The following is a 12,271-nucleotide window of genomic DNA, read 5'->3' as shown; positions in this document are numbered from 1 at the left end:
GTGGATAAAAAGGGATAAAGGTTTAGTGTGTGAGGGGCAGGACGGAGCCCTCTCGGGGAGCACGCCACAGTGTGGGGGCCACTCTTCAGCCTAACTTCATGCTGGGCTGCAGGACAAGGCAGGGCCGGCACCAGGGAGGGGCTGTCCGGAGCCCCCTTCATCCCCCTGGACTCTGGCCTCAGCCTCCGAGCTTTGGGCTGCTTCCCGAGGAGCTGGTGGCTCCTTTGTGACCGGGTCACTCCCCAGGGGCTCAGCACAGACCCGGACAGAGCCTCCCGGGGACTCCGACACAGGAGGTCGGGGGACCCAGCAGGGATTTTTAGAAAGCAGCTCAGATGATTCTAACGCTCCCCAAGTGTGGGGGTCATTGGCTGAGCCCCCCAGCAGGGGGCACACGGCGTCTGGGGACACCTAAGGGCGACTGCACCACCCGCCCTCCCACCTCCAGATGCCCAGGGGCAGAATTCCACCTGCTGGGCCCCCATTGTGAGTTTGTTCCTCTCCCCCCTCCCCAGAACATGACCCATCCACGCTGACTCATCCCTCACCAGGGCCAGTCCGTCTGTGGGCTCCCTGAGCGCAGAGGCGAGTGGTGTTTTACTCCAGACTTTGTTTTCTAAAAAAGGAATGGAGCCAGACCCTCACCCTGGGGGCGGGACACAGAGGGTCTGGCTGGTGGCACAGCCGAGCTGCACTTGGAAGAGGCCTGGGCATGGGGTTCTGACATGTCCTGGGAAGGGACGGGCCTGCAGGACAAGGCCAGGACCGGCCAGGCCTGGAGACCCGCTGAGAAGTGGGACCAGGGTGGGAAGGACAGCCACTCTGGCCTCACCTGACCCTCAGCTACGGGGCTTCAGGCTGAGCGGCCCAGGTGTGACAGGTGGACAGCCTCTCACAGGAATGACACCTCTGGGCCGAGTGTTTAGGTCTGTGGCTCCTGTGGCTTTTTGTTTTGGGTGTGTGTTAGCTTACTAAGAGTTTTACATACCTGGGCCGGCTGGACCCGCCCAACAGCTTTGGAAATAGCTTTTCCTACTATTTTTGTTTTTCTACTTTACAAAGGATAGACGTGGCCTTGGAGAGGTTAAAGTCTTGCTAAATCACAGAAATGCTTGGTCAGCAGGCATGCATTCCAGCCCTGCGAGCTGTGGGCAGGTGTGAGCAGCTTGGCCATCCATGTGCCCGTTGGCCTCAGTTGTTCTTTTGCCCAGGGGGGAGGCACCCTCCTCACACCTCTGTACCCCAGGGGTTCTGATGACCATTAGTGACCGATCTGTGTCGTGGCAGCAATGGGAAGCCAGGGCTAGAGAGGTGAGCTCAGTGGGTCTACAGAAGCCGGCGCCACGTGGCCCATGGCCATAGGCACAGGCACGCTGGAAACGTCTAAGAGCTACACCAGCAGGGAGCTAACAGCTACATTTCAGGGCATCCCCCGCCTCTTCACAGGTGTTTATTTAGAAGCTTAAGAGAACCACACTGGAAATTGCAAGTTGTGGCTTCGTGGCACCAAAATAATCAGTCCGTTTTGATTAAAATAGACTTTAAAAATTCAGACAAATTACAGAGCCGACAAAAACAGCCCAGCTCTTTTTATATTCTCTCCTCTGTCAGTGGGAGTTCCGTGGGTCTAAGTGGCTGTGGGCACCTTGCCACCAAGCAGGGGGGATGGGGGATGAGGCTGGCCTGGGGGACTCTGCGTGGATACCAGCAAACCACAAGGAAAAAGCACACCACCGGCAGCACCCAGAGATCCTTCACTCACGGCAGCCATTTCTAAAGATCCTCCTCACAGTCATTAGATCAGAAGATGCGCCGGGCAGGCGGAGAGCACCCCAGAGGAGGCGACAGCTCATGTGGAGGCCCCGTTGGGACCCTCAGCTCACACCCCGCTGGTCCCCGCGCAACTCCACAGTCGCATTCTCTGCCCGTTTTCATTATTCCCGCTCTTGGTCCCCTTGTGTTTTCTTCCTTGGGTTATTTTAATAAAATAATCATACCACCAGGCCCGATGCCCAGCTGTGTGGTACATCACAGTGCCTCCCATTTGCTCAGCTCTGCGGGGGCTGCAAGGCTGCTCCCTCGCCCGTGGGTTTCAGCCCCAGGTAAGTTCACTCTTGATTCAGTGAGACTGAGAAATGACAGGGGAACATTCTTGGGGTGAAAGGGTTGTACCCAGTTTTATTCCCACTGTGGCAGGTCAGGCACTAGAATCCTGTCCACTCAGAGCGCGTCTGCATGCAGCAAGCCGGTCGCTGACTCTGGGCCTCTCTGCCCTCAGCTATCCCAGGCTCTGTTCTCGGTGCTGCCACCACTCCAGCCTCTGCTCTCCTGCGGCCGTGCAGCAGCCCAGAGCGCTGGGTGGAGCTCTTTACCTAGAGTCAATGACAACGTATTGCCCACAAGTGTGTAGTGAGCAAGCCAGCCAGGGCCAGGTGAGAATCCTGGCCACAGGAACCTTCACTTTCTCCACACCTGGCAAGGAAGAGGAGGAGTGGGGCACGGCTGGGAACAGAGACAAGAAAGGGCACTTCCCTGAGGCAGGCCCTCTGTGGGCACCTGGAGGCTGGCCCTGTGGGAGCCCAGAGGGCAGAGGGGCCCACCAGGATGAAAGCCCCCTGGCAGGTGTGCGGTAAATGGTCCCTGGGCAGAGGCCCTCCCACTTTGTAGGACAGGCCCTAGTTGCCCAGAGAAGGTCCTCAGCGGGGTGGGGGCCGGGCACGGGTCTTCTAAGGCACAGTAACACGTGAGAGTGCCTGCTGCCAAGCCTGTGGAGGACCTGGGGGGTTAGAGACCTGTGGGGCAGTTGGGGTTCCTATGGCCAGGGTCCTCGCTGAACTTAAACCACCTGATGATGTAGCTGCCTGTGGCTGGGCTGCTGCTTCACACCCGTAGGCAGTAAGCTATCATTGCGCTATACAGAGAGCGCGGCCCAGCGCTCTGGGCGGAGGCAGAGAGGCTAGTGCTCAACATACTCCCGGGAGAACACCCCGAATAAACCCTTTCACCCCAAAGAAACGTTCTACTGTCATTTCTTTGGTCACACTGAACCCACAGCGAACTTGCCCGGGGCTGAAACCCACTGGCAAGACAACACCTGAAAAGCTCAGCCAGGGCAGTGCTGTATGGAGCGAGACCACCACCCTCAGGGACATCTGGGAGGGGGCGGAAGGATGGGGGACCCTCAGGACGTGGACACCCTGGGTGGTGCGCCCCATCCCCCAGTGAGTCAACAAGCACAGAGAATGGATGCCCATCATATGTTCACAGACAGGATTGGGCAAAGCTCTCTAAGACTTGGTGTGAAGTAGAACCACACGAATCAGGTAAAAGAGACCCGGGCAGAGCAGGCAGTCGATGTATATAGGTACTTGTATGAATTCTTCATTCTCGTGTTTTTGTTCTCACAGTGTGGTTGGAACTGAGAGGTGCCCTAGACTTGGACTTTGTGAGGAAGTTGGGATCCCCACATGGAGGTGCCTTGCTGTGCAAAGGCCCTGGGTAGGGAGTGAGCAGAGCACACAGGGGTGTGGAGAGTGAGAGAGAAAGTGGTGTCAGGTGAGAGCAGAGGGTGCCCACAGCTAGACAGGGCAGAGCGCTGACCACCGTGTGCCAGAGAAACCAGGCTCGCCCGCGTCAACCAAGCAACCCTCCCAGAAGCGTGGGGGTCCTGGCCAAGCCCAGCCCCAGACGTCAGTGTATCACGAACTGTGAGTCCAGCTCCTAAGTGTGTTCCTGGCCTCAAATCTGCATCCCCTGGGTATGTGATCTTCTGCACACAAGAGCTACACAGATTGCTGCCTGAGGCTATGATGGTCCCTTTAGGTCTTCTTGCTGCCAGTTTATGTTACATTTGTCTGAGGAACTCAACACATTATCCAGTGGGTCCCTTACTGTTTTCAGATGGAAAGTCCAGAGAAGTTTTAGCAATGGATGTGGACTGGTTTGCACGTAAGGGTGGGATGCAGGCCTCAGCCCAGGCTTCTAGTCGCCAGGTGCACCTCACTCCTGGGCCGTGGGAGCACAGGCCATCGTCTGGGAGTGGGTGCTCCTGGATCCCATGGCCTGGGAGCCCTCTCACCGCCCCAGACCAGGTGGGGTGCTGTCCAACCTCGCTTAGAGAAAGGAGAACAAAAACTATGTGAAGATTGTTTTTCACCTACTGAGTTGACCAAAATTTAAAAAACCACAACAAAGCACACCCTTAGCTGGGCTGTGGGGAGACAGGTGAGGGAAGGCAAACTGGGGTAGGGCCAGGGAGCCAACCTATGCATAACAATTGATGCGTGTTTACACTTTGGCTCAGTAATCTCACTTCTGGGAATTTATCCTGAAGATTCACCTCCAATAATACAAATACACATGCATAAGGTTATTCACTGGTGAATCGTATGTAACTGCAAACTATGGGAAACAACCTAGATGCTCATTTGAAGTAGCATGGTCACAGAAACTGATACATCCTCGCAGGGGAATCGATGCTGTCGTAGAGAGAACGGAAGACGCCAGTGTGAGCCGGGTGGCCTGGGCCGAGGGCATCAGTGTGGAGCTATAGATAGATAAACACGTGTGTGTATGTACATGCACATCGTTACATACACATGTCTATGCATGTACGTTTCCCAGCTCAGTCTGCTTAGAGGGCCTAGAAGCAAGACTTCCCCCCATCCCCAGGGCAATGAGCAGGCCTGGCACCCGCACGCTGGCCTCTCCGTGCCATCGCTCTGACAAGACCGCCAGGGCTCTCTGGGGAATGGCTGACTCCAGGGCTGGAGCTGCCAACGTGTGAGATGCATCTGATCATATCGTGGTGCCAGGAAATGACGGTAAGAGATGATTAAAGAATGACAAGCTACCTCGAAAGGTGAGTGTGTAACAAAGTGAGCATCTCAATGAATATACAATAAACATTGCAATAAATGAGATAGTAACTCATTGACTAAAATAAGACTCAAATGGTCCAGCCTGAGATAAAATAGTAAGTAGGTAAAACAATAAATACAGGGGACAGGGAAACTCTTCCTCATGGCGGATTGCCAACTCATAAATGCAGGAGCCACTACAGGGTTAGAAATTTCAGAGGATGCTACAACTAGTAGATAAATGACTCTTGGGACACAGGGTGCTCCCACAGTCTCAGGGTACCTCCCTACAGGGACTTAGTAACTGCAAAGACACACTGTCACCTGGCCACTGAGAAATGTGGCAGGGCCCACCTTCAACTGGTGATGGAAGTTACAGAACAGGTCACGCTGCCCCACGGGCTTCCTAGCGTGCCCCGCCAGGAGGGCGCCACGTCACTGTTGTGACGGCCCTGCCCCCAGATGCCATATGTGGTCCTGCACCTGTTCTCCTTTTGCTCTGAAGGACACTACGGAAGGAACCTGAAACATTTGGAAACGGTCTACAGAAATGATAGTGACTAATGATTTTAACTTCCCGAATTTTATAACTGAACCGGTTTTTCAGAAAAGGAACACGTGGTTCATTTGGGGGTGAAGGAACTTCATGTCTGTGACTTCCTTGCAAATGGCTCAGAAACGTAGGTCTGTTGACAGAATGACAAAGCACATACGGTGAGCTATTAGAACTGAAGGAACAGGGCCAGCAAATATATTGGAAATCTTTGTATTATTCCTGCAACTTTTCTGGAAGTCTAAAATCATTTCAAAAGTGAGAAGTCGAGAAATCCTTCATACATGTGCCATTTGAGGAGATAAAGTGAACACTAAGTTGCTTTCTTTCCTTTGGGAAGGATGCACTGCATTTTTTTTTTCTTTTCTGGTTTTGATGGTGCTTTCATGGAAACACTGTGAGCATTACTGGAAAAAATGAAAAAAATTGAATTCGCTTTTTTCTCAACATATGAATAATTCATTCTACACTGCGACTTGGCATTTCATCAAGTTTGTCCTTTTCATGTTTCCACAGAGAAGCTACTCAGCATTTGGCATCACACACCTGCCCCCAGGAGCATAGCAGGTCAGACATTTCAAAGCCACGCGCCCAAGCCAGACATGTCGAAGGCGGCTTCCAGGATAAAGCATGGGCTCTGTGCACAGCTGGGCACCTTCTCAAAGGCCAGGGCCCCTGGGGTCTGGCAGAGGACGGCTCCCCGGTGCCCACAGCAGGCTGCCCCACCTCAGCAGCCCCAAGAGAACAGGGCAATCTGCAGGGCAGGCTGGGAGTCCGAGGAGCCCGGGGGGGCAGGAACCCTCCCCGGAGCACAGGCAGGCTTGGGGGGACGTGACATCCATCCGTCCACGGCCATCATCCATCCAGCAGGTGGGCTCAGTCCCTGGTGAGCGCCAGGAGTGACTCACTTGCTCCAGTGGTGCTGGGGGTGGGGACGCAGGTGAGCGCTCAGAGCGCTTTCCTTTAAGGGACCCGTGGGCCTCTCTACTGGCCAGGCCCTGCCTGGCCCTGTACCCCCACCAGGGAGCCGGATCCCCTTTGGCTCGAATGAGAGCCGCATCTATCTTCTTCAGGGTAGGTGGGGTGTGATTAAAAACCACTGACATTGTGCAAGACGACTGGCTAAATCAGGCCTTGGGTGCTGTTGCTGCTCACCATGCCCTCACTTTAGTCTGTACAGTTCTATGGCATCACTGTGTGGTCGGTCATATGACCACTGCAACCACCAGGATACAGCAAGATCGTCACTTCCGAGTCTCCATGCCACTGCCTCTCATGGTCGTTTCTTCCCCAGGGATGTCCCACGAGAGGGGGCACGCTGTGCGTCCCCTCTTCAGCCCTGATGGACGTTTGTTTCCAGTGTTTGGTTATTACAAATAAATGCTGTGATATATGCATGCGAATTTCTATGTGAAGTAAGTTTTCATTTCTTTACCCAGGATAGAGTTGCTGGGTCATGTGGTGTTTAACTTAGAGAGAAACACACGTCCAAAGTACCTGCACATTTTACGTCCTCACCAGCGATGGACAGGAGGCCCTGGGCTTAGAATCCCCACCAGCACGTGGCAGTGTCAGGGTTTGGACTGCAGCCTCCCTGAGAGGTGTGGCCTTAAGTCAAGGGAGCTCCGCTAGTGCCTTTGAAGACACATGTATTTCCTCCAGGTCATTGTCTGGAGCAAAGATAAAGCTCGAATCTCCAGCAGGCATCATGCAAGGATCTCACCTACTTCTTCCATAAACTGGACCAGCTGCTTTGTCTTTAGAAGCACAGAGGTACAGTGTAAAGAGTCCCACCCCGTGGCATCCAGCAGCTCAGCCTGGGGCCAGCAAGAAGCCATGCAGGTGCCCCATGCCCACTGTGGAAAGAGTAAGGGAGGCTGGAGAGTGCACGGGCACAAGGGCCCTGCAGGCCGCGGAGAGGGGAGGTGTCCCGAAGCTGGGATTTGCGGAGCGAGGAGTCCAGACGGGGAGGCAGGGCTCCAGCGGCCCCCCACAGCACAGACCTTCCTGGATGGTCCATTTCTCAGCTCACTGCCAGAGGCACCAGGGTGACTAGGATGTTGAGGAGAACAGGGCCCCATCCTGGCCGGAGGAGTGGGGGCACCCTGAGTGTCCTGTCCTGGGCCCGGCCCTGGGGCAGGGAGGGCGTGACAGCCATCCCCATACGTGGCCATCCTTAGGAGAAGGCGGTGTGGACTCCCAAAGGGGCCCACCATGGAGAGGGAGCGAGTTTCCCGTAAAGCCGGCTGTGCATGTCTCTGCCCCTGACTTGGACTAGAAGGCCTCTGGACAGCTGCTCGGGTGTGGCACCAGCCCGCCTGCCCTGCACGTCCACAGCCCTTTAAGTGCAGTAAGTGATGGGGGCGCACCCTGGAGTTGGAAGAGGCTGAGGACCCGTGGGAGGCTCCCCCTCCGGGAGCTGTCTCCCCATGGGGCACCAGGGGTGCCCCCACAGTGGACATTCCCCTGCCCTGCACCCGAGCTGCAAGCCTTGTCGTCGGACCCCTGCTTCAGCCAACAAACGGCGGTGGTGACGAGCTGCCTGTCACGCCCGCAGGTCCCGGGTCTCGGCCCAGACTCAGCCTTTCTCCAGTTCCCTCAGGCGCCCCGGGTTCTCCGGCACCCTGCCCCAGGATGGACAGTGGCCTTCGGAGCTTGTCCCCACTGGGCACCCGGACTCCCTGACCCTGACACGAGGCAGGTCCTGAGCCCTGGCCCGGCTCCCACCCGGGGCTGTGCTCCCAGTCCACCCTCTGGTGCAGGACCACTTGGCGGGCACCCGGCTGGGCTGTGTGCGGGACACGCTGGCTCAGGGGTCAAATAAGTGGTGCTTTGAAGACTGGAAGGCCCAGGGTCAGATCAGGCCACAAGTCACCTAGTGAGTCAGATGTGTGTGTTCTGGCTCCGAACGGCATGTCTGGGGGGCTGGAACTTTCCAGGGTGTACTGTGTGTGGCAGAGAGGTGGGCCGGCAAACAGTGCCACCAAACCTTTTCTCTCGCACCGGGTGAGTGCTGGGGAACCGTGTCAGGGTTTGAGACTGCGCCCAGATCTGCTCAGAACAGGACCTGGTTCGTGCCATCAGGTGACCGACAGCGGTTGGTCTTGGTACAGACAGTGGCACACAGTCCCCCAGACCCACGGTTCTTAAGTTAGAATCACCTGTGGGTCTTTAAGAAAAATATGATCCCGGAGGCTTTGGTTTAATTGGCCTGGGGAGTGACCTCTGCATGGCTGTGTTCGAAAGCCGGGAGGACACAGACGGCAGCTGGGGACGGGCTCCCGGCTGAGCTCGGGCCTGGAGGGGCAGCTGCGGGCTGGGCCAGGCCACCACGGCCTTTCGGCAGCTCCGCATTTCTTTTATTTCTTCTGCTCTGCAGCCCGCAGGGCAAGCTCTATCTGGCAACAGCGTGTGGGATGTCCTTCTAACAGAATGCCAATGGCATGCTGTTCACAGTATTCTTCATAGCGTGCTTCTTACTCCTTGTTCGGAGTCTGTCCTTGTTTTGGTGGTTTGTGAAAAACACAAGCTGCTCCTATATTCCGACATGGAGCCGGCTGCTGTTTGGGAGCCATTCACGTGTGCCGCTGACCAGCAGCCCCAGGACAGGAGGACGCGGGATGCCCTGCAGAGCCCCCGTGGGGCTGGCCGTGTGCCAGGAGGCCCGAGGTCCAAGTCTGCTTCTTGCATGTGACACAGGTGACATTTTAAAGCACTCTGTTAGGTCACATTGGATTCTCACCAAGAAGATGGTCATAGGCTTGGGGCTCACACAATTTGACTTCATTTCTATTAAAAATAACTTGGGAAATTGACCTTGGACTTTACCTTCCTCTGACAGATTCATTTATTCATTCATGAATCCATTGCATTGCATGCCTAGCTTTGTGCACTCTGGGACATGCGCATGAGTGTATGCGTCCCACCTTCAGCCCCTCCACGTGGGAGGTGGTCCTCGGAGCACCAGCAGGCATCTTGCCCGCCAGGCCCCCGAGGGTCAGCTCAGGGCTCCCCTGCAGGCACCCCACCCAAAACCCTCTCCCTCCTGACTCCCCTTCCTATCGTGCCTCCCTCGCAGGCTGGCTGGTCTTCCCTGGGAGCATTTTCTTAGTAAATCACTTGCTTGTGAGTCCTCATACTGCTGTCCGCTTCTGGGAAACTCAGCCTGGGACGACTGTGTCCGACAAGACAGACAGACACATGCACAATGATACAGAAACCGATGTGGGGCTGCGAAGGGGAGTGCCCTCCGGGCATGAGGAGTGGCCTCAAAGGCCCACGTGGTGGCAGGGAGACTGAAGGAGCTGCAGAACCCAGGGGCGGTGGGGAGGGCGCCGCTCAAGGGCTCCCTCCCTGAAGGCCACCCATAGGCAGCCTGCACCCCATCACCTCTGGGTGGTTTACCTCCTATTGATAATCTTAAAAGGGATCAAAGCAGCAGAGGAGACCATGACTGATTTGTCCGTCTCCCTCGTTTTCTAGAAGGCACATTAGGATGAATCCCACACAATCCGTTGGGATGTCCGCAGCCTGGCCAGCAGCCCTGGAAGGTCTGCCGTGCAGAGAGCAACTCCGGGTCCGACCTCAGCCTGGGGACGGCTGGCCCCATCCCGCCCCGGCCCTGCATGCCGCCCTGGAACACCACTGTGATGCCCGCTGAGTCACCCCCGAGCCTGTCCCACCTGGACCTCTGTGGGTCCCCTCGTACACAAGGCTGTAAGACTCCAAGTAGTGCGGTCTGTTACCAAATATATTTCTTTGGACTCTGAGGCATGTTGCCTGACTCCACATATCCCACTTGTTTTGTGATCACACAGACTTCTGCCATATGTCCTGGTGGTTGTCACCTTTCCAAATGTGGAGTTTCTAATTATTTGTCCTCTAGCCACTGTAGCTGGGCTTTCTGCTTACAGATACATTTGAGGTACAGTGGGGAAAATGTACCGAAGAGTGATGAACCAGGCAAAGAGGGCGTTTTTCAATTAACACCACTTCACGGCAGCATGTACATTAAACAAACCTGGACAGAGGCTCTTTTTCCTGACACAGTGCAGCATTTCTCTGGGGACTGATTCAGGGAAGGCAATGCGATCTTCACTATCCAGGAGGATTCGGGTTTCCCCGGGATCTCCAGCTAGCTCCAGCTTGCCAGCCAGGGCAGCACTGCTCCACAACCCTCGTTGGTGAATGAGAGCCGCACCCTCATCAGAGATGAGCTCGGCGGTCCCTCAGCACCCTCTCCCAGGGAAGGCCTCTTTCCTGCCTCCTTCCGTCTCTGTCTCATGTTATGGAAACCTGACTTCACAATCCCCGCGGAGAGGCACCCACCTGCGTTGTGTCACGGTGTTAGTCTCTTTCCATGTAGGAGAGAGCACGGGGCACCAAAACGACCTATAAACAGTGGTTAAAATAAAAGGGGGGGCTCATCTTGGGTTTGAATGATGCATTCCATCCTTGTTTCCCAGGAGCATGATTCATAGAGAGCTGAGCTGCCCTGGAGTATCACCGCTTCAAAAGAGCACGTTTTCACCACCTGTACCTTAATTCAAGGATGTGCTTCTAACAGATTTTAATGCTCCTCATCACTGGTGACACAGAGAGTAGGAGATGATACTTTGATCAACATTGGCCAAGGGTAAATGATGTCCCCAAGGTCTCATGGCTAGTCCCTGAGGAAGTGCATTTATACGTACATTGGAGTTAGAAAAGTGCCAGGCTGAGAAGCAAGCCAGTGAGGAGAAATACCCCCACTAACCTCTGTGCTGATCTGTGTTACTGAGGACCCAAAGGCCACTTTCTGTGCTGAATTTTGTTCAAATGAGTCTTGAAATAAGTGGATCTTCAGCTAAGTTTGGGGAAATTTTATTAAACTACTATTTGGTTTAGAGCAAAAAATTTTAACTGGTGTTCAAAATTGAATATATAAGAGAGTCATCAAAGTTATAGGTCCTTTCTTCATTGTTATTCGAACTACATTTACCTATGTTAGGAAGCACTTAGCTCACAGCTACATGGAAATATGTAAAAACTGATTTCATTGCAACAATTACAGTCTTGCAATGACAAAAGATTCTAATTTTCTGGCTATGATTCACTTTATTAAGGCAGACACAGATATAACGTATCTGTCCTCATGCAGTTTTGACAAGCAATTCAAAAGCTGCAATCAGGAGAGCTGATCAGTACAAGTTCGGGAAATCAAAAAGGCTTTCATTTCTTTAGTATACAAATTTGGTTTGATACCCCCACCCTTTTATTTATCAGAGTGTCTCAGAGGAACATGAGGAATGACCAGCTTGTATTCTATGACAGACTGATTTACTATCTCAGAGAGTCTTGCCTCACCCAATGGATATAATCACACACGCCAGTGCCTTTTACTGCCATATAAGCTGAGAATATGTTAGGTGAGGATATGAAGATATTGATTTCTATTTTTTAAGAAATATGCCTTGAATTCCAATTTAAATGAGAGTTATCCTTGATACAGAAAATGAAAATGACAAATGCCCTGCTACCATTCTGATCACGCCTCTATATCACAAAATAATTTTGAGTGTCTCTTTGGAAGTTTTAAGTATGCCCTCAATGGTGGCAAATGTTTATGTTGTGAAAGTAAATTTAATTTCTGGTTGAGACAAAATTATTCATATAGCCCCTCTTCCCAGAACAAGGCGGCTGCTGAAGTCTGGACAAAAAAATGGACTCTTGACCAAAAGGAGACAAAATGGGTTCCCTTGTGAGTGACCCATACACATATCCAGGAGAACTGGGCAGACTAAATATATTACTTTATTTACAGACTGTCCCAAGGGAGGAAAAGGAGTAATTTAATTTTCTAATGCTATAAGCAAATGCA

The 12,271-nt window shown here is 53.7% G+C and overlaps 1 protein-coding gene across 4 annotated transcripts in view; it reads right to left on the bottom strand.

Annotated features, from left to right (window-relative positions):
• The window catches only part of SYNDIG1 (synapse differentiation inducing 1), a 115,401-nt gene that overhangs the window by 40,459 nt on the left and 62,671 nt on the right, over positions 1-12,271 (bottom strand). The gene's annotated exons all lie outside the window — the stretch shown is intronic.

The sequence above is a fragment of the Manis pentadactyla genome, chromosome 14 (genome assembly GCF_030020395.1).
Source record: "Manis pentadactyla isolate mManPen7 chromosome 14, mManPen7.hap1, whole genome shotgun sequence".
NCBI lineage: Eukaryota > Metazoa > Chordata > Mammalia > Pholidota > Manidae > Manis > Manis pentadactyla.
The sequence above is the reverse complement of the archived record's forward strand: the minus strand, read 5'-3'. Positions and strand labels throughout refer to the sequence as shown.